General features: G+C 41.7%; 1 protein-coding gene across 2 annotated transcripts in view; it reads right to left on the bottom strand.

Moving 5' to 3' along the window:
* PTN (pleiotrophin) overlaps positions 1 to 17764 on the bottom strand; it is an 84664-nt gene extending 66900 nt beyond the window's left edge. Inside the window, exon 1 of one of the 2 annotated variants that reach the window (XM_019750006.2) lies at positions 17450 to 17764. The gene's annotated coding sequence lies outside the window, so the exon portion shown is untranslated. The remainder of the gene's footprint in view (positions 1 to 17449) is intronic. The other variant, XM_019750015.2, reaches the window with a different exon arrangement.
* Between the last annotated feature and the right edge of the window lie 631 nt (positions 17765 to 18395).

The raw sequence follows: 18395 nt of genomic DNA, 5'->3' as shown, positions 1-18395 counted from the left end.
AACTGTCTGTAATTAAAATTTTCATTTCTTTGCTAAACTTTCATATGGCCTCTAAATATCTTTATATATGGAAAAAAAAACTACATTAGAAATATGAAAAATTGTGGTTGTTTTTTCCCCAGGAAGCCATGCATTAAACACAGAGAGATCAGAGTTTCCTTAATGTCTTTCCCTGAGGAATAGCAAATTTTCAGTCATAACTTAAGTCTAGGAAAATAAAATGTTGTAATTGTATAGTTATATATTTGCATTTATTAGCCAGGAGAAATGCTTAAACCAGTGTTTCCCAAATTTGATCATGTGTAAAAGTCACTTGGAGATGACGTTAAAACACAGATGGCAAGCCGTACTCTCAGAGTTTCTGAGTTAATAGGTTTGGGATGGTACCAGAGAATTCACCTAAGGAGTTGCCAGGTGAAGCTGACGCTACACATCCAAGAACCACATTTTGAAAACCACTGACTTAAACATAATCCACAGGGAGAGAGAAAAGAATCAGGAGACCTGGGAAGGATCCAAGCGCCTAAAGGGAACTTCAACATCATTGAGTTTGAGCCCCTTGTTTCACAACTAAGGAGATGGAAGTCTGCACAACGGAAGTCTGTATCTTTAATTAAGACACAAAGTTAGCTCTTCTTAGCGTCTGGCCTAGAACCTAGAATCTAGTTCCAAAAGTTTCTGGAAGACAGCTAGCATCCTAATAGACCCTATTCTCAGTAGATATACGCTGCATATATTTTCCACATGCGAAAAGGGGTTCTCAAGTGTTACTGCACATTAAAATAGGCCTGTGGCTTAGTTAAAAATTTACATTCCTGCACCCTCACTGAAACGCTCTGATGTATAGGTGGAGGGTGAGAAACTTTTAGATAACAACCCCAGGAGATGTAAATGCATGCGGACTGCTCTTTAAGAAACAGTGCTCAAGAATTGTGCAAGCCAACGCTTTAAACCACGGAAAAAGACCAGAATACTACGTTTTCTTTGAATGTCTTAACCAAATACTTCCACAGACTATGAAAACTCCCAGAACTATCCAACGAGGAGGATAAGGCAACTGTCATGGTTCCTTCTTCTTAGAAAAACTTTGGGTCAGTCTCCATTTTTCAAAGACTCCTTTTCATCTGTGTAAAGGGCAGTAACATGAAAATTGATCGTATACAGTTGTTCTGAGGAGAAAATAAGACATTGAAAGCAATTTGCAAATAATAAAATGATAACATGGATGTTCAGCTGTTAGCTTCATTACAGGAAAGCCTAAACAGCATATGATATTTTTTTTAATATCAAGTGGGTCATCTGCCAACAAGAGTCTTGATTGTATTAGCAACGGCTCATGTTGGCAGTACTGTACTGATTGGTCAAAGAAACCAGAAGAGGCAAAACCTTCATGAAATCACAGGATTTCACCCTCATGGACCAGGGCATGCAGAGGAAACCCTAATCTAGAACAATATTAAATCCAACGTATCCTGGGTTAAATGGCTTTCTTAGAAGTTACTTTTTTTAGACAGTTAATCCCTGTCCCCAGGACAATATCCTGCTTCTTCAGTCTCATGACTGAATTGGGGATTGATTGGACACCAGACAATTTTGACTTCCTGAGCTTTCTTTTCTTTCAGCAAGCTGCAAAAATAATTCTTAAGGAAGCAAAATAAAAATGATCCATTTACCTCAACTCTGCCCCCTCTCTGATGGAGGGTCACAGGCATTGGATAAAGAAAATGCCAAAAGGAAAGGGAGCATCTGTCTGTCCCAGGAGGGTGTGTGAAGGAGGTGCTAACTGGGGACAGCAAAGAAGCAACCACCTCACAAAATATCCTCCCTGGACAGAAGCCCTTTCAACAAAGCACGTAAGAAACCTTCTCCCTTTGAGGGCCCAGCGCTTGTGTTTCTCCACATATTTTAACCGATATTTGTTAAGCAGTAACAATCCAGCTTTCACTGTCACTCTGGTGTTGAGTTGCATGAGGAACTACTTTTTCCACTGCAGAAGTCATGACTCTCCACACAGCTGGCAGAAGATCATTTATTCTGAGCAAAGGAAAAATAAGCAGTTTCAAGGAAAGGGCGGGCAGCTCAGTGTGGGTGATCAGTGCACATCTAAAATGCAGTTACTCAAATTACAGAAGGTTCTCTTAGGCCAACTGATCTCTTGTGGAAGACATGGCTTCCACCGTGTTCCATGTGCATGTGAAATGTCTAGGCCTGGAGGTAGAGCTTTCTTGAAAGCAGAAGCATGCATGGAACCCTTAAAGTAGGAAGCAAAGTCATAATAAAAATATATATTCCCCAGAAAAATATACTTGTTAACGTGGTCTTATCTCATTCTTGCTAAAGTGTGTTGCAAGATTTCCTGGGGAGGAAGGTACAGTAATGAACTAGGGACGTGAGTTTAGATGGGAGCCTGGTCACCACTGACGAAGTGTTACCTGCCTGAGGCTCATTCTTATCAAATGACCTCCCCAGAAGTGAGGGTGCCACAAAGTTCCAAGAGACCTAGGAAGCCTGGGTCCAAACCATGCTCAGTTCTGAGGATAATCCCGTCTCTCCATAATTCCTTTGGGCCCAGAATACTCACCTCTTCCCCCAAATCAGCTCCTTCTCTAGATTTCTTCTATCAATGGCACTAGACTCAAACTGGTCAGCATCAACATCTCATTTTTCACTCATCCTTCATGGACCCACCTTCTATCAGTTAGCTTTTATGTTCTTTCAGAATGTCTCGAGAAAGGATTCCTCCTAAATACCCACTTACACCAAGGCATCAGAAATTCCCTTTCTTCCTTCCTTCCTTCCTTCCTTCCTTCCTTCCTTCCTTCCTTCCTTCTTTCTTTGTGCAAAGCATTGGGCTAAGAGCTCTGTAGTTAGCAGTGAAGATATAATCATTTAAAGTAACTATTATATGACAAGAATGAAGTCCAGATTCACATTATTGACTCGACACAGAACTCCCACTTCCTCCCTTATCTTCTTCAGTCATGAAACACAAGTCAGGAGACACTTCCTCCTGGAAGCCTGCCCTGAATCCACTCCCAGTTGATTTAGGTGTCTCTCCTAATGTCTCTCCTAAGGGCAAACCTAGGTCAATACACTGACATTGTAATGATTAGCTGTTTATGTGCCTGCTCCCCAATGAGATTGTGAGGCCTGAAGACAGAGACTTCATCTCTATATCCCTAGTACTTAACATAAAGCCCAGCATATTGTGTTCAGTGCAGACATCTTATTATTCAGCTACCAGCGATTGGGTGTGCCTACAACAGATAGAAGATTTAATTTAATAAGAAATAAAATCCTATTATCAGTTTGTCTGTTACGAAATCATTAACTTTGCCTGTTATGAAATAAACATTTTCTACTTTCCTCTTTTTTATATAAGTGATAGAATTATCGTCATATTTTTACGTCTTCCATGCAGCCAAAGTAATGACTTTTTTTTTTTTTTTACTGTGTGACTAGCCCTTTGAGAGGCATCCTTTTCCCTGTTTTCGCCCTAGCCCTTGCAATCATGGCGCTCCTTCATGCTTTGCAGCCTTCCAGTCTTTGCCCCTCCTCAAACCACATCAATATCAGTCTTAACCCTTAATCGTAAAAGACAGCGAGAGGGATAGAAGCTCAACACTCCACGTAAAGGAATGACTTCATCACACACACCGGGCTGCGGGGCATGGAGAATCCATCACCTAACCTTTCCCAGCCTCTGTCCATCTGTGTCCCACTGTGGGATGTCCAACTTGACAGCAAATGCTTTCCAATGGGAAACTGTAGCAGGATTTGTTCCCCATCCTTTGGTCCCTATTGTGTGTTCAGCTGCACTGGAGCTCACTGCTAATCAAAGCCAGAGACTCTCATACACAAACAAACACGGCATTGTGGCCTCCCCCAGGGCTGGAACACAGCAATCCAACCAACAATTTAGTCAGGTGATAGCAGGCTGGAGGCGCAGACAGAGCATCCCCCAGACTCCCTCCTGCCTACATTCCCCCAGCCTCTTCCTCAGCACAAGCCAGGCAGACCACCAGGAGAGGCAAATAGATGCTTGAGAGAACAATGGAGAATGAAACAATATACAATAACACACCATCAAAGAGGTCTAATCTAACAATAGGATTCTTTGTCCAAGAGAGGGTATATTCTTGGACACTGGCTCAGGGGAGGAAGGGAATATTGAACCAGAATATCTTCAGATACTCACTGGGCCCTTGCCATGGAGCAGGGGGATGGAGGTAGGAGAACATGATGCCTTAATAAGAGTTTTATGGTTAGAAATATTCGGACTATGATATCAGTCCGACCTCTCACTAGCTTATGATCCTGGACAAGTTACTTAACCATTCTGAGACTGAATTCCCTCATTTTTCAACTAAGAAGGGAAAGAATCTTTATCCCATGAGATTTGGGGAGTACGTAACCCAGTACTGAATTTAAAGTTCTAGTACTGTGCCCATCAGATAGGAAGCACTCAATACATATTAGATATTATCATTACAGTTGGTGAGCTGTGCTTAGAAAAGAAGGAGAGGAAAGCAAAGACCTCAGCCTCTAGAAGTAGAGACAGCAAGGGATGGAGACTCTTCCCTGGGCCTAGCAATTCCTAGGAATAGAGCCTCAGAGACTCTGGCAGGTCCTGAACTTTGACTTATTGCCATGTGTCCCAGAACATATCAAAGGACGCTGGGTATGCCACTGGCCCTCATGAAGCCTGGATACCAGATGTCTTCACACAATAGCAGAAGGTAGGACTCTGGGTGCCCAAACATTGATAAGAGAAATATCCCTGAGTATGAAGGATAGAGCAGAAAAGAAGAGCTGGAGATGCCAAAGAAAATGATTGTTCGTGTTTCAATGTTTGGCTAGGGCAGCCAGTTAATATTAAATCTTGCCAGGGTTGGTGCAGGGGGAGCGGGGAGCAGGGAAGGAGGACAAACTCGGTAAAAAGGTTATCCAAATTCTATGCAACAACAAACATGGACTGAGCACCTACTATGTCTCAGTTGCTAATTGGGCAGTGGTTAAGTGAAAGAACATTGTTCCTAGGAGTCTAGTAGGAACAATGAGAGTCGGTGACAAAATATATGGCTCCTGAAACTCAGAATTAATATGACTTTCTTTAAATACAAAGGACCAACAATCCAAGATGATTTAACAATTGAAGGATCTTCCTTGGGAGATCGCTAAATGGAAATGATGTCAGTTAGATGCTGCCTGGAAGAATTTATTATAAAATCTGCAGATGTACTTCCAGAAACACGGGTCAATAGTTCCGTGTCTTATCTTTTTTAGTATGTACCTTAAATGTCCCTCAACTGTATGTGGTGCATCTCATTGGGTAGTCCCTCATCCTCATTTCAGTAAAAGTCAAATTTATCTGATAAGCCACCATCCCACGGTTCCTCCACACCCAGAATTTTGTTACTTGCTCCTAAAACCTTACTAATCAGTCTACACGTCATTGTCATATTTCTCACCTTTTCCAGTTCACAGGTTCCTGGCTTCTCTGCAGGTCTAAAGGACACTCCGATCTCACTGCAGCATTTTGAGGCATAACAGATACAGATATTTGAACATTCTCAAGGAGCAAAGTATGATTTTGCTTAAATTCCACCAAGAACAGATAAGCAATTCCATGTCACATTAACGAGCAACGAAATCCATTCCCTTTTAAGGAAAACAGCCTCTCACCCTTAGGCTGGTCTTCCTCACCAAAGAAACACTCCAATCCCCTTCAGAACAGTCGCACCTTTTTCCATGTTCTGTCCTTGTTTTCAACTGTTGCTCAAGTTCTAATGGAGGATGATAAACCTGGCTACACCTTGGAAATCAGAGAAGGAAGGGGTCAATTTGAGATGGGAAGAAGACAAGGGAATAATACTAGTTCTTCAAAATAGAACTGAACTCTTAATAGAAATGCCCAACCCTAAACTTTCTCTGATTTAAACAAGGTCTTTAATGGTACTCATTGCTGTGGGTCAGTGGAAGTCACGGTAGAAAACTAACCCAGAATGACCACTGGCTCGTGTGCTGCTAAGCCCTGGGCCAGGAGGAATCCCGCTGGTCTCCAGCCCTTGAAAAGGAGCCTCTCCATTTCCTCCTTGATCCCCTTTCATGACCATCCCCGAGGGTGGAGAAAACATAGATGAAAATAATGGGTTAGAGGGAGTACCTATTTGCGGCAGGAACTCTTCACTGGAACTGACACTGTTTTTGTCTTCAGACGCTTCCTCTGAGAACAAGAAGGACCCAAGGTTGCTCCACAGAGCTGGGCTGACTTCGTGGCATAATTATACCAAGAGGCATGTAGAGCCCAGGAGATGTGGAAAGCAAACAAGATAAACCCACCCCAGAGAAGTCACCGAACAAACCCCACCAGACACAGATGGGCCCAAAGGACCCAAGCTGCTTGCCCAGTGGTTCATCCACAGTGGAGGAAACCTCAATGCTATCTTAATAGAATTTTCTGTGAGCTCTGATGCTCTTCTCCCCAACCACAAGGCTTCGGTCCATCACATTTTTGGATGCTTTCCCTAAGGTGTCAGTTTAAGTTCATTTCTATTGCTCTCATTTTAACCTCTTGCAAGACAACATTGCTGGGCGAGATGTTAGAGACCCACAGAGTCAGCCTGCTTTTAGGAAATGTGGATCTAGTTAGAGAGAAATTGGTAGAAATCCACCTCTACACATTTATTCCCGCTAAATTATTTTTGATCTGTTTCTCCAAACCAGATTCCTTTCTAACGGCCTGGACGTGCTTCTTCAAATCCCCAGATATCACATATCAGAGGGCTATCTCTGTGATCCCGAACCATCAGATTAAAACTGCTATTTAGAAAGGCTCAAAACCATTTAGGCTCATGTTGGTGGGGATTCCAATACTGGCCTAGAGGATAACGAACGGCATTTAACTTGCACCCCTCCTCGACAAACAGGAATGTGGTTGCTAAACCCAGATTTGATTGGGCTCACTTTAAACTGGAGCCAATTTGTACACTAGTCATTCCAAAAAATAGCAGAGCAAATAAATAACTCCCCAAAGGGTTCCTGGAGCAACATGAATCAAAGAGGTTTGCTGCTCCCACAGTTTGCAAACCTGTAGTACATTAGGCCCCCTCCTTGCAGTCCAAGGCAGTTCTGAGGCTCCCCCAGGCTCCTGGGACCTGCTAACAGGGTTATATTGGACCTGGGTGGGATCAGGCAATTGTGGCATCCCTGGGGAGACCTTTACTCCCCGGATATGGATCTGAAAGGATCCTCAAGGCTAAGAATGGAAGATATTGTTTACTCAGCGTGACCTCTAATTGGCATATACTAAGTTCACAGGATTATCTGTTCCCATCTGAACAGCACATCCTTTGCTGGCTGGACAAAGATATTTTGTTTGCTTCATGGGATTTTGTTTGTTTGTATGCATTTCCCTATTTCCAGCTTTTCATGAGGGTCCATGATATGAATTCACTAAGTTTTTTTGTGATTCAAATTTACCCGTGTCAAGCTAAATGAACTGACCTTCCATCTTAAGTGGCCCATTTAGTAGAAACAAATGCCCACGTTAACACGGCTCAGCTATTAAAAATATCGCGTGCATCAGTTCTAATGTTGATTTAAAAAGCAGGACACAATTATTCAAACAACTATTTTTAAGAGTTATATCAGAAAAACTGTAAAAGTAAATTAGAGTGTTAATAGTGGTGTCTATTTTGAGCAGGAATATAAGTCAGGTTTTACCTTCTTTATAAGTTAAAAAAAATTGAATATCTTGTACCATGAACACATATTTTTCTAGAATGTGATGAAATAATGTATTTTTTCAGGTACATTTATTTGTGTTTTCCTAATAATACACATAACAATTAAAAAAAACCTTTTCATTATTTTTTACATAATTAAAATTAACCTTTCACAAGTCTGACATGCATCGAACTATAGTTGAGATTTCTGCATATTGCCAGAGACATTAAGTTTAATAGTGAAATGTATATTATGACCAAGGAAAGAGGATGGGGAAAAAAGGCTTTATTTTACTGTTTCAAAATTTAAGTACCTACGCCTGTTAAAATAATCTAATAAACTGCCTACTTTCTTTTCTGTAGTAGCTTCAGTCTGCCTCATTTGAACCCCATGGACTATATCTAAAGAAATATACTGCACCCAGAAGGCAACACTTTTTTTTTTTTTTTTTGTAGAAAATAGTTCTTGAAGAACTAAATGGATCCTTGCATAAGAGTCTCCAAAGCTACAGGGTATTTTTTAAGCTAAAGATACAATTTTTGGCTTAACATGGACACCCCATCTGGCCAGCTGGCAGACACCCAGTGGAACCCCTCTGACGTTCTTATGCTCAGAAATGAAGACCATTGTATGCTAAAACTTCACAGATGATTCTCTGCTACTGGGAGCAATAATCTCGTGGCTAAATTTAGAAAAGGCCATATTATTAGCAAATTAGGAAGGCCACCATGAAAACATTGTTTTAAAGTTTTGTATGGTCTTCATTTGTTTTAGCCTGAGTGAAGATTTTCACTGTTACCTAAGATTGTTACCAAGATTGTTATTAATTAGGATTGTTCTTATTGGTTAAATCTGGACTCTGAGGCAAAAAGCTCTGGCTTCGTCTAGGGCAGCCCAATGTTCCCCAGGAAGTCACATAGATGGATGATACTTGCTCTGCTTCCATTATAGTTTAGAAGGGGAGAACTGAAGGGAGCATTGATGTTGAAACCCTAAAGGAGAGGCTACTCTAGCACGAACAAAACATATCCTGTTTCAGATTAAGAATGAAGTTCCCTAAACACTTCTCACTAGCTTTGAAGGCAAATTAAGAAGGTAGCATTTGGGTCCTTTATATCCTCTCTGGGGAAGGGCTCTAACGGAAGCATTGGTGAAGAGACCCAAGTCCACACCTGGCAAGGGGCCAATTGTGGATTTTGGTGCTGTCCAGAATGTCCAATGAGACATTTGATCCATGCTGCAAGGTCCTCGGTATTTGGTTCTGTGCAAAACATCCATAGAGACATTTGGTCCATGCCAAATGGTCCACGATATTTGGTCCCTGATATATGCCATTACCAGCTAGGCAACCGAAACAAGAAGGGTTATTATTGGCATTACAGCCATGACACAACAATTGGACCAATAAAATATTATAAGATTTTTATGTATTAATCCTGCAAACCAAAGGTATAAATAAACATTATGGGCTATTAAATGTCCCTATTAAACCCAGGGACATTTTCTAAGTGTGGACATTTTGGACAGAACCAGATATCAAGGACCATTTGGCAGGGACCAGATACGCCCACAGACATTTGGATAGGACCCAAGTCCAAGGGCCGTTTGGTGTGGACCAAATGCCTCTGTGGACGTTTTAGATGGACCCAGTGTCTTGCAGGAAAGGGGCCTTTTACTTGTAAGGGGCTTCAGTTGAGTCGATAGCAATTCAGATGGTGACTGCAAATTTCTTTTATAAATAATCAAGCATTGTAAATATTATTTGGACACAAAGATACAGGCATAAGCAGCTTTTGCATAGGGCAAGCAGTATTCCTGTCCATAACCCTCATTGTTTTTATTAAGCTATGGATTTGTTCTGATCCTTCTCCCATTCTCTCAAGTTTATGGAACTAAGCACTAGTGGTTGGCTACTCAAAGTGGGGAGTAGCCAGCCACTAGGTAGTTTGACATGCAGATTCTGAAAAGCCACAGGAGATCTGCTGAATCAAACTCTGCATTTTAGCAAGATCTCCAGGTGACTGCTATGCACATCAAAGTGTGAGAAGCCCAGCTATAGCATAAACAAAGTATTGCTAATCAATTGTAAATACCTAAATTGAGCGCAAATAACCAATTGAAAAATTTGGTCTGTATCCTTTACAACTCTTAGGAAGAACGATTTAGTAAAAGATCCTCTTTACGACTGTCTAATCCCCTTTTTTTTTTTTCACTATGACTCAGATTTCTTTTTCTTCACCTGTGTCTTTCCTCCAACTCCAACTTACCTTCAGGCATCTTAGGCAATCTCTAGGTGTCCTGAGAAAATGACAATGATAAGCCGTAGAATTGGGGAGAGAGAAAGACAGAACTGGCCCCACTGACCGTATTAATCATAGCCACGTTTAGTATAAGAGTCTATAGTTTATAAACATTGCATTGTCACAATTTACCTGTATCACCATTCTGTGGGGTAGGCAAAGCAGGTAATGTCATCATCATCATCATCATCACTGCCATCTTACAGCTGAAAATCCTGAGGTTGTAGGAGATTCAGTGGCACACCCAGCATCCCACATCAAACAACAGTCAGAACTATGATGGAATAAATACAGGGTCCTACATCCAAAACTCGACCCTTCATCTGAGCTCCATGGTGGGAGGCAGGGTGGGAGGATGTGGTTATGGGTACCACCAATGTCGCAATAAGGTGGCTACTCTTATGTGCACAATGCTGTCCTAGAAAGGCCAAGGTCAACAGTTGGATTTGGGAAACTTACATGTCAAAGCCCCCAGGCCTTGAGCACTATCATGTGTTCTGTGTGCTTTTCAGAAAAAAGAGGTTTTAAATCTGCATTTAGAAAGCATGATCTGAGTGCAGAGAAGAAGCAATTCAAGGAGAGTCTCACCTAGGTTTCTGTTTGCCTGTTTGTTAGAGAACCCAAATGGGCATAAGAAAAGCAGTGGGGTAGGGAGAGCAAGGGTGGACTTTCATCCAGTCCTGCACCACCATGATCAGAATTTCCATCCTCCTCCTCAAACACTCCCCAGCAATCAGAATCTGGGCTCAATACTTCACATTCATTTTCTAGATTAACACTCATGACCATCCTAGGAGGTAAGTCCTAGTGAGACATAAGAAAATGGAAGAAAGACCACAACATTTGCTGATGGTCACACAGCTAGTAAGCAGTGTAGCTGAGGTTTATGCCTTGGTTTCTTTGACCTTGAGCTCAAATATTGGAATGTTAAGACTAATGTGTCGAATGTATCACCTGCAGCCCTGATGTTACATGTCCGGGTTCCTTGATTCAACCTCTCAAATCAGAACCTCTGGGGCTGGGCCCCAGGCATCTGGATGCTAAGCCATGTCTCCAGTTGTTCGGCTAAACACTGATGATGCAACCGCTCCCATAGGTTATTTGAGCTTTTACTGTATATACATTGGAGTTTAGGTCTGATGTGAGAGGCAACTGGAACATAAACTAGCCAAAGAAAAAGGTGACATTATAAAGTAGAAAAAAAAATACCCAAACTAGAAATTGTAAGACCTTTGTTTTAATACTTATATGGCTTTGAATGGGGTCACCTTAACCTCTAGAAGCTTAAGCGTCCATATTATTTTTTTGTAAAAATCCTCTTTAGACTCCCTGAGTAGAATTGTTATGAAAACATCATGAGAAAATAAATATGAAAAGTTCTAAAAAGCAAATGTTTTATGGCCACATTGGAGCTGTAATGAAAATAATGTTCCAAATGATCAGTCTTATAAGCTTTGAATTATATGGTTCGTTAAAGAGGTAGGTTGGATTTCTGTCTTGCTTACGGCGGTAGCATAAGTCAGAGATCACACGAGGTTTGGGCCTCAAAGTCAACGAGGTAGAGTATGATTATTAGAATGGGGGTGCTCAGGTTTAAACAGGAAACAATACCAGGTGAGGTTTAAGGGAATTAGGTATGGAGGACAGACAGTCAAGGTCTCTGAAGCATGAGGGGCAGAAGAGAATGGTATTCAGAATCATTTACTTAGTTTTGCACTCATATGCCTGACATTACTGGGCATTTCAAGGGTCCTATGCTAGATAGTCTAGAATTCTTGAGATGAATGAGCGAGTATCCCTGCCTTCCAGGGATGCATGGTGTGGGTGGGGTGGAGCTGGTGGTGACGGTGAGTCATTACAAGAAATAAGAGGTGTGCTCTTCCAGTGTCAACTCCGATGGGAAAGCAGGATTTGAAGTCACAGGAAGGGGTGAAGGAGAGGCTGAGAAGGAAAGAGGAGGCTGGAGAATTAGAGCCTCACCTAGAAGGAGGATTTGTTTGGGAAAACTCTCCCCGAGTGGCTTCCATCGCCAACTTATTTACAGTTTCACCCACATTCCATAGCTGAAGTTGGAAGATTTGCACTCTTTTCCTCCATGTCTACGTTTTCATTGAAGAACAGTCATCTCATGTCTAGTATAAATTTTCCTGAAAAGAACACCTAGGGTGAGGTGTCACGCCTTCAAAATTATATTTATTCTAAATAACACAGACTGATTTCTAAGGATGTCACTTTCAATAACTGTTAGTTCTGTTCAATTATGTGGCAAATGTGAAATGAAAACAGGAAGGAATTGAGAGTTCAATTTCTCTTCTAGGCTAAATACATTAAAGCAACAAAAAAACAGTGGTGCTTTTGAAATAAATACTATACCCTGCTCCATCTAGCCTTTTGTGAGTTACTTTGCTTTTTCTCCTAAAAATGTTTGTTTATAGATTTGTCGTTGGAACTGCTTAGGGCAAAAATCTTGTGTGTACATACCTTACTCTAACTTGTGTTGTTGTAATTTGTGTTTTAATCTTATTATCCAGATACACATTGAGTTGACCATAAATTGCTTGAAGGTGTATTGATTTATTTTTTTATCCCCCATTATATCACCTGACATAATGGGGCAGTCAATACCTGTTGGCATCTGTTAGGGCTAAGAATAAAATAAGAAGTCCTTTACTTCAATCTCCTTTACCAAATAGGATGGGGCTCAAATCATTCCTTTCATTAAAAAAAAAAAAAAAAAAAAAAAAAGACAATTAAAAAAGTGAGACTAAAGCTCAATAGAAAATGGAGAGATATGAGACTTTTTCCTCAATGAAAATTAGAGTAGAAACTCAAAGAAGAGTCGTGATCAATACGAAAGCACTTGGAAAAAGAGGGAAGGAATAAGGGAGGGGAGTGAGAGGGAGAGAAAGGAAATATTTGGAAATGAATGTCCACCTTTAAAGGTTGAGGAGGGAAAAAATAAAAATAAATAAATAAAGATGAGAGGAGTGTCCAAAGAAGTTAGAAAACAACTAAGATAATAATATGTCAAGGAAGTTAATGCTAAGGTGGTGTTCGCAGGCCATGCTTTTGTGTGATAAGGAAAGTGAAGAAATGCAAAAAGCCATTGGTTTGATAAAATGAATGTGACTTTTTAAGTGTTTCTATCAGAGATGGGTGGAGAGCATAATGGATTTTCATTGTTTGAAATGTCTTTTAAATGAAGTTCTAATAAAGGATTTCAGAAGTTAGCACCACTACCAAATACAAAGTGTCTGGAATTGTAAAACTGTGGGCCCTAGAGAGAAAATCTAGGACTTAAATTTTTCTTAAATATACGCCTTCGTCCAATACAATAGTAGGCATCCTGCACATATATAATAAATACTGTTTAGTATTAAACTGACTTGCCATAACAGTAAGAAATATTGTTGAGATAGGGCCTGGAAGAGTGTGATGGAGGGTGAGCAATCCTGGTTCCACCCCTTCACTGAAGTTGAGAAGCAGAGAACAGAATGAAGTCAACACTTATTGTAGCGATGAAAGTGTAAGCTGATCTTAGCCAGGGTCTGAGTTAAAAAAAAAAAAAGAAGAAGAAGGAGGAAAAAATGTCTAGCAGAGTCGATAGAAAGTACGTTGGCTCTGAAAAGAGAGTTCAGTGAAACAGGTCAGGAAAACGTCTAAATTTCAGCTAGCGAGGTTCAGCCTTCCATGCATTCCAAGATATGGGCGACCATCCCTGATACATATGTATATAAGGGATATATGCCATCACAGATATGGGGAAGGAATTAGGCAAAATATCATGGAATTTGATGGACAGGAAATGACGGCAACTGGGTCAGTGAAAAGGAGAAATGAGATCCAGAAGAGGAGGGAATGGGTAAGTAGAAAAGGTGGAAGAAGAGGGACCAAAATGTTAGACATACAGCATGCTGTTTGTGTTTTAAAATGATGTTTTGGATTTTACTACGTACAATTGTTAGAATCAAGAATTCAAGTGACAGTTCCTGCGACTCACTTCTTTGAGATTAATACACAAGTGACGTTCTTTTTTTAATAAGTATGAAGTATAAGAATTGAAGGATTTTGCTTTTACGAAACTCATTATGATGATCTTTTTTTACATTTGAAATGTCACTTCGTCTAAACCTCCTTTGAAGAAATGGCTCCAAAATAAAGCCCAGGAGAAGAAATGAAGTTTTATTTCTCAGAATATCTCGAGCATGAACATTCACTGTAGTCCTTGCCTACCCTTAAGAAATAGGGACGTGTGGTGAATGCAATCTACATAATCAAATCCGCAATATTATCATAATTACAATGCCCTCCGATAGTGTTACATTATAGCTACCCTTTTAAACCACAGAAATTTTAACTTCTTATTTACCAAATATTAGAATAGGGAGGAACAAAAGGCTTGTTATATTTGACAATCTAGAAAGACGGTATGATACCTGGAAAACTATGCCACCTACAAGCTTGGCATGAAATGCATGGAAAAATGGCCCAGTGGATGGCAATCTGAATTGGCCATAAACATCAAACATAGAGAACAACTTTCCAAAGTGAGGCCATGGCCCAAACTCCATTCAAGAAAATTGACTCTCGGAGAAAGCAGGCCCCGCTCAGAAAGAGAAGGTCCCAGAAAGAGAAAGTCCGTATCTGAATATTACTCTCCCCTCCATACAGTGACATGGCTTTGTACCAAGAGGAAACAAAACTTCTTTTGATTACTTATTAGAACAGCAGCCAGAGGTGACAACATTCCTCACGCTTATAAAGAAGCCCCACTCAGCATCCAAGTGGTGCAGCGAGGGCTTGAAGAGCCCAGACTCAGCCTGAGGCTCCAGGGTGAACACACCTTAACTTGGACTGAGGAGCTCTCAGGTGTCAAACACATTTGCTCCCTCGTCACCCTGGGGGGGAGGTCTCTGTTTGGACACTGCCTTCAAGAGAGAAGTCAAGAACAGCTCCCCTTATCGCGATGCCACCATATCAAAAAGCACAAGTGTTGGGAGAACTAGAACTGACATTCTGAGTTCTGCCTTCTGGCCCTCCATCTACTGTTAACTTACTACACTGTGGTGAACAAGCCAAGGAAACTCAGTCTCCTGAGAAGAGTTTGATTAGTAACAAACACACCACATGCCAAATAGGAACAGGATCAGAATGCATGTGAGGATGTCATTTAAATGAGAAAGCAAGAGTATCTTCAAAGGGGGGGGAGGGGTTTAGCTTAAAATATTTAATTTCTAAGATTGATTTTAGTGATAAAAACGATTAAACTATTTGGGGACTTTATCTCTCTGTCAGGTTGTTTCCAAAGATTAGGTTTTGTGAAAATTCAAATGAGGCTATTGACTTACTGGAATGAAAAAAAAAAAAAGAAAAAAAATGTGGGCTTGCCATATGTAAAGATTAAATAAGGTACATGATGGAAACTTTCAATACATTAGTAAGTTGATTACTCCAAATGTCATGGAAAGAGGTCTTGGAAACCACACAAGTATGTAATACATATAATATGTTATACCATGCATACTGTTAAACGATATTCTCATTTAAATACCTCATTTAAAAATTAGATAATAAAAAATGACCTGGTAACAGTAGTTTCATTTCTCTCACAGCTCTAGATTTGAAAATATAATACAGTTGTATTCACAAGTGCACAGCTGGAATACAGCACCTAGTGTGCTTTGTATGGCTGCAGGTGGGCGCTCCTAGTAGCCCTTCCCTAAATGAGAAAACTGTCCTAAAGCAGGCCTGGGAACAGCAAGAGAGGGAAGATTACCTTCTGCAGATTTAGAGTACAATTACAGAATTCGAAGCACACACGATTCTTAAAGCACAGAATAATGGCAGTAGATTATGTTTAAATAAAATAACAAAAAATTTCATCCTCTACTTTAAATGAGAAAAGACCAGTTTTGCCACTCTGAAATAACTCATGTCCCAAAGGGGGGGGAAGAGATACTATCCACTCTGATTTCCTTTGACTGTAACTAGACGGTAAATGTTTTTCAGTGATTTGGTCTTTAAAGTACATAATTGACTTTAAAAGGTGCATAACGAAGATGGAAAACACAAGTTTGATTTTCTATGCTGGGAGATACTCCCATGACCTTGTAATATTTCTACATATCGATTCATCCCCAAATGATCAGGGGCTAATTGGGCTGCACTGTTTCATCAATTCCACTTTTGCCCAGGATCATGAAATTGCTTCATGATGTTATTAGTTCAAAAGCTCTTCTTGGGATTTTATGAATCTCCTCCCAGGCCCTTCCCTCCAACACACACACACACACACACACACACACACCCCTTGCTCAAGCTGCTAAAGCAAAATGCCTGCTAAGCCGAAAGATGCTCAAAGACTGGAACTTGGTGTCTCTCACATTGTCCCTGCTCTCCTCTCAGGGCCACCCCTCCCCCCACATGCCACTCCTAGTTTTTTCAATGTATCCCCAAATTTACAAAGCAGTTGTTAACAGAGATAGGGGTAAGTTAACAATAGAGTGTATATAAACTCGGTGTGTGTTCTTGAGTTTGTATGTGTTGTGTTAAGGACAAAGGTGTGTGTGTGTGTGTGTGTGTGTGTGTGTGTGTGTGTGTGTGTGAAAGAGAGAGAGAGAGAGAGGAAGTTTTATGTTCTGTTGTTCTGTGTATGAACTAGGGAAGGAGTTGAATACATTCCTCTCTCTAAAAATATTTTATCTTAATAGAAACATCAACTCAGAAACTAAGAACCTGGCAAATTAGTGATAAATATACCCTAGCTTTAGGTGGATGAAATAAAAAGTTCAAATGCCTGTGTACAGGGCAGTTATTCAAATTAGCATCCAAATGAGAGATGGGGTTAAAGGTGTGTCTTTTCCACTTTGGACATATAATCATTTCTAGAACCATTCCTGGGCTGGCAGGCAGGACCAGGAGGGCTAGATGCCTCGTGTCCGCTGGCACTGGGAGGAACCAGCCCCCACATCGAGTCTAGACATGCCAGCTAAGAGTCACCAGCCAGCAAGGCGACTAGAGAGCAGAGAAAGGATGGGGAACGGAGGCCTGCTTGCCCAGGTGCCTTACTTTCTCTCTCTTCCCTACCCAGCCACAGACACACCTACTTAGGCAGGTTTTACAAAGAGCCAAGCCCCTGCCATCTCCTCCAGCCCGTAGCAGGAACACTGGACAAATGCATGCGTGCCTTCCACTTATTTCAGGGCACCCTAAGTCTCCTGACCTGACTCCCCCCAAATATGCCTCAATTTGCCTCCGGAGCAAATCAGTTCTGAAAGCAGCCAAATCAGGAAAGCCACCAAAGCAGCCAGCGTCTCTCCCGCTCCTACCACCATCATCTGCTGGCGCCTCGAAAAGTGGCAGCAGGCGAAGGAAACTCGCTGGGATTCACCTGGGAGACTCGCGCATCCCTTTGCACTTACTTTGAGTTGCAAACGTGCTTTCTGCGCGCAGGCTGCCTTTGTTGTTCAAAGGGGCGAGATTTGCTGCTGGGGTCCAGGTACCCGAGTCGCTGCGGCTGGCGGCGCGGTCGCTGCTCCCTCCTGGCCGGTGACTCACTGGCCTCTTTCTTCCCCTGGCTCCACTTTGGGGTTTCCTCGACTCTGCGACTCCCTTGGCGGGATTTTCGGATTGGAAGGCGGGGAACCTGATCCTGCCTTGGACTCAATTCCGCCCCGACAGGGAGGGAACGGAAGGGAAGTGGAGAATGGGAGGGCTGAGCAGAGCGGGCTGGGAGAGGACGCAGGCCCCGCGAGGGAGGGAGCGCGCCTTGCCCTCGCGAGCTGATTGGGAAGCTTATTAAAAGCAGAATTCTCCAGGGGCAGGCGCTCCCCGCAGGAGCAAGCTCACCGATGTGAACCAAGAGGCCAGGAATGGAACCTGGCTTTGTTTTTAACAGAGACCGACGCACTCTTTCTTTTTCCAACTTTCTGCAAGACCTGGTCTTTAGGTCGGTGCCAGTTAATCAAGTGGGGCATCTTAAATGGACGATCGATGGCATTTTAGAGGACAAGATTGGCCCCGATGTTTAAAAAATGATATTCAGAATTGAACAGCACAATCTCCAAAACCAGCCTCTCAATCCTCCCCTCCCCCAAACGCCCTCCCTACACCCAGTTCCAGTGACTTCAGCTGTCAGTCCTGTCCCACCTGCAAGTCACAAAATGTGCAAAGCCCGGTTGTGCGCCTGTCACAGAGCGACAGATGTCTGAGAGTTCCCAATTAAATGCTATTTTCCTTTACGGGGCTTTCTCCTTTTTTTGCTTCCTTGGTGCCTTTGGGGACCTATTTAGTGACATGCCTTTGACACCCAAGAATTTAGGGAATTAATCAATGCAGTTCAAACTCAGCAGTGGGGATAGGGGAGTG

This window comes from Rhinolophus sinicus, linkage group LG11, assembly GCF_036562045.2.
Source record: "Rhinolophus sinicus isolate RSC01 linkage group LG11, ASM3656204v1, whole genome shotgun sequence".
Classification (NCBI taxonomy): domain Eukaryota; kingdom Metazoa; phylum Chordata; class Mammalia; order Chiroptera; family Rhinolophidae; genus Rhinolophus; species Rhinolophus sinicus.
This window is presented reverse-complemented; position numbering and strand designations above follow the sequence as displayed.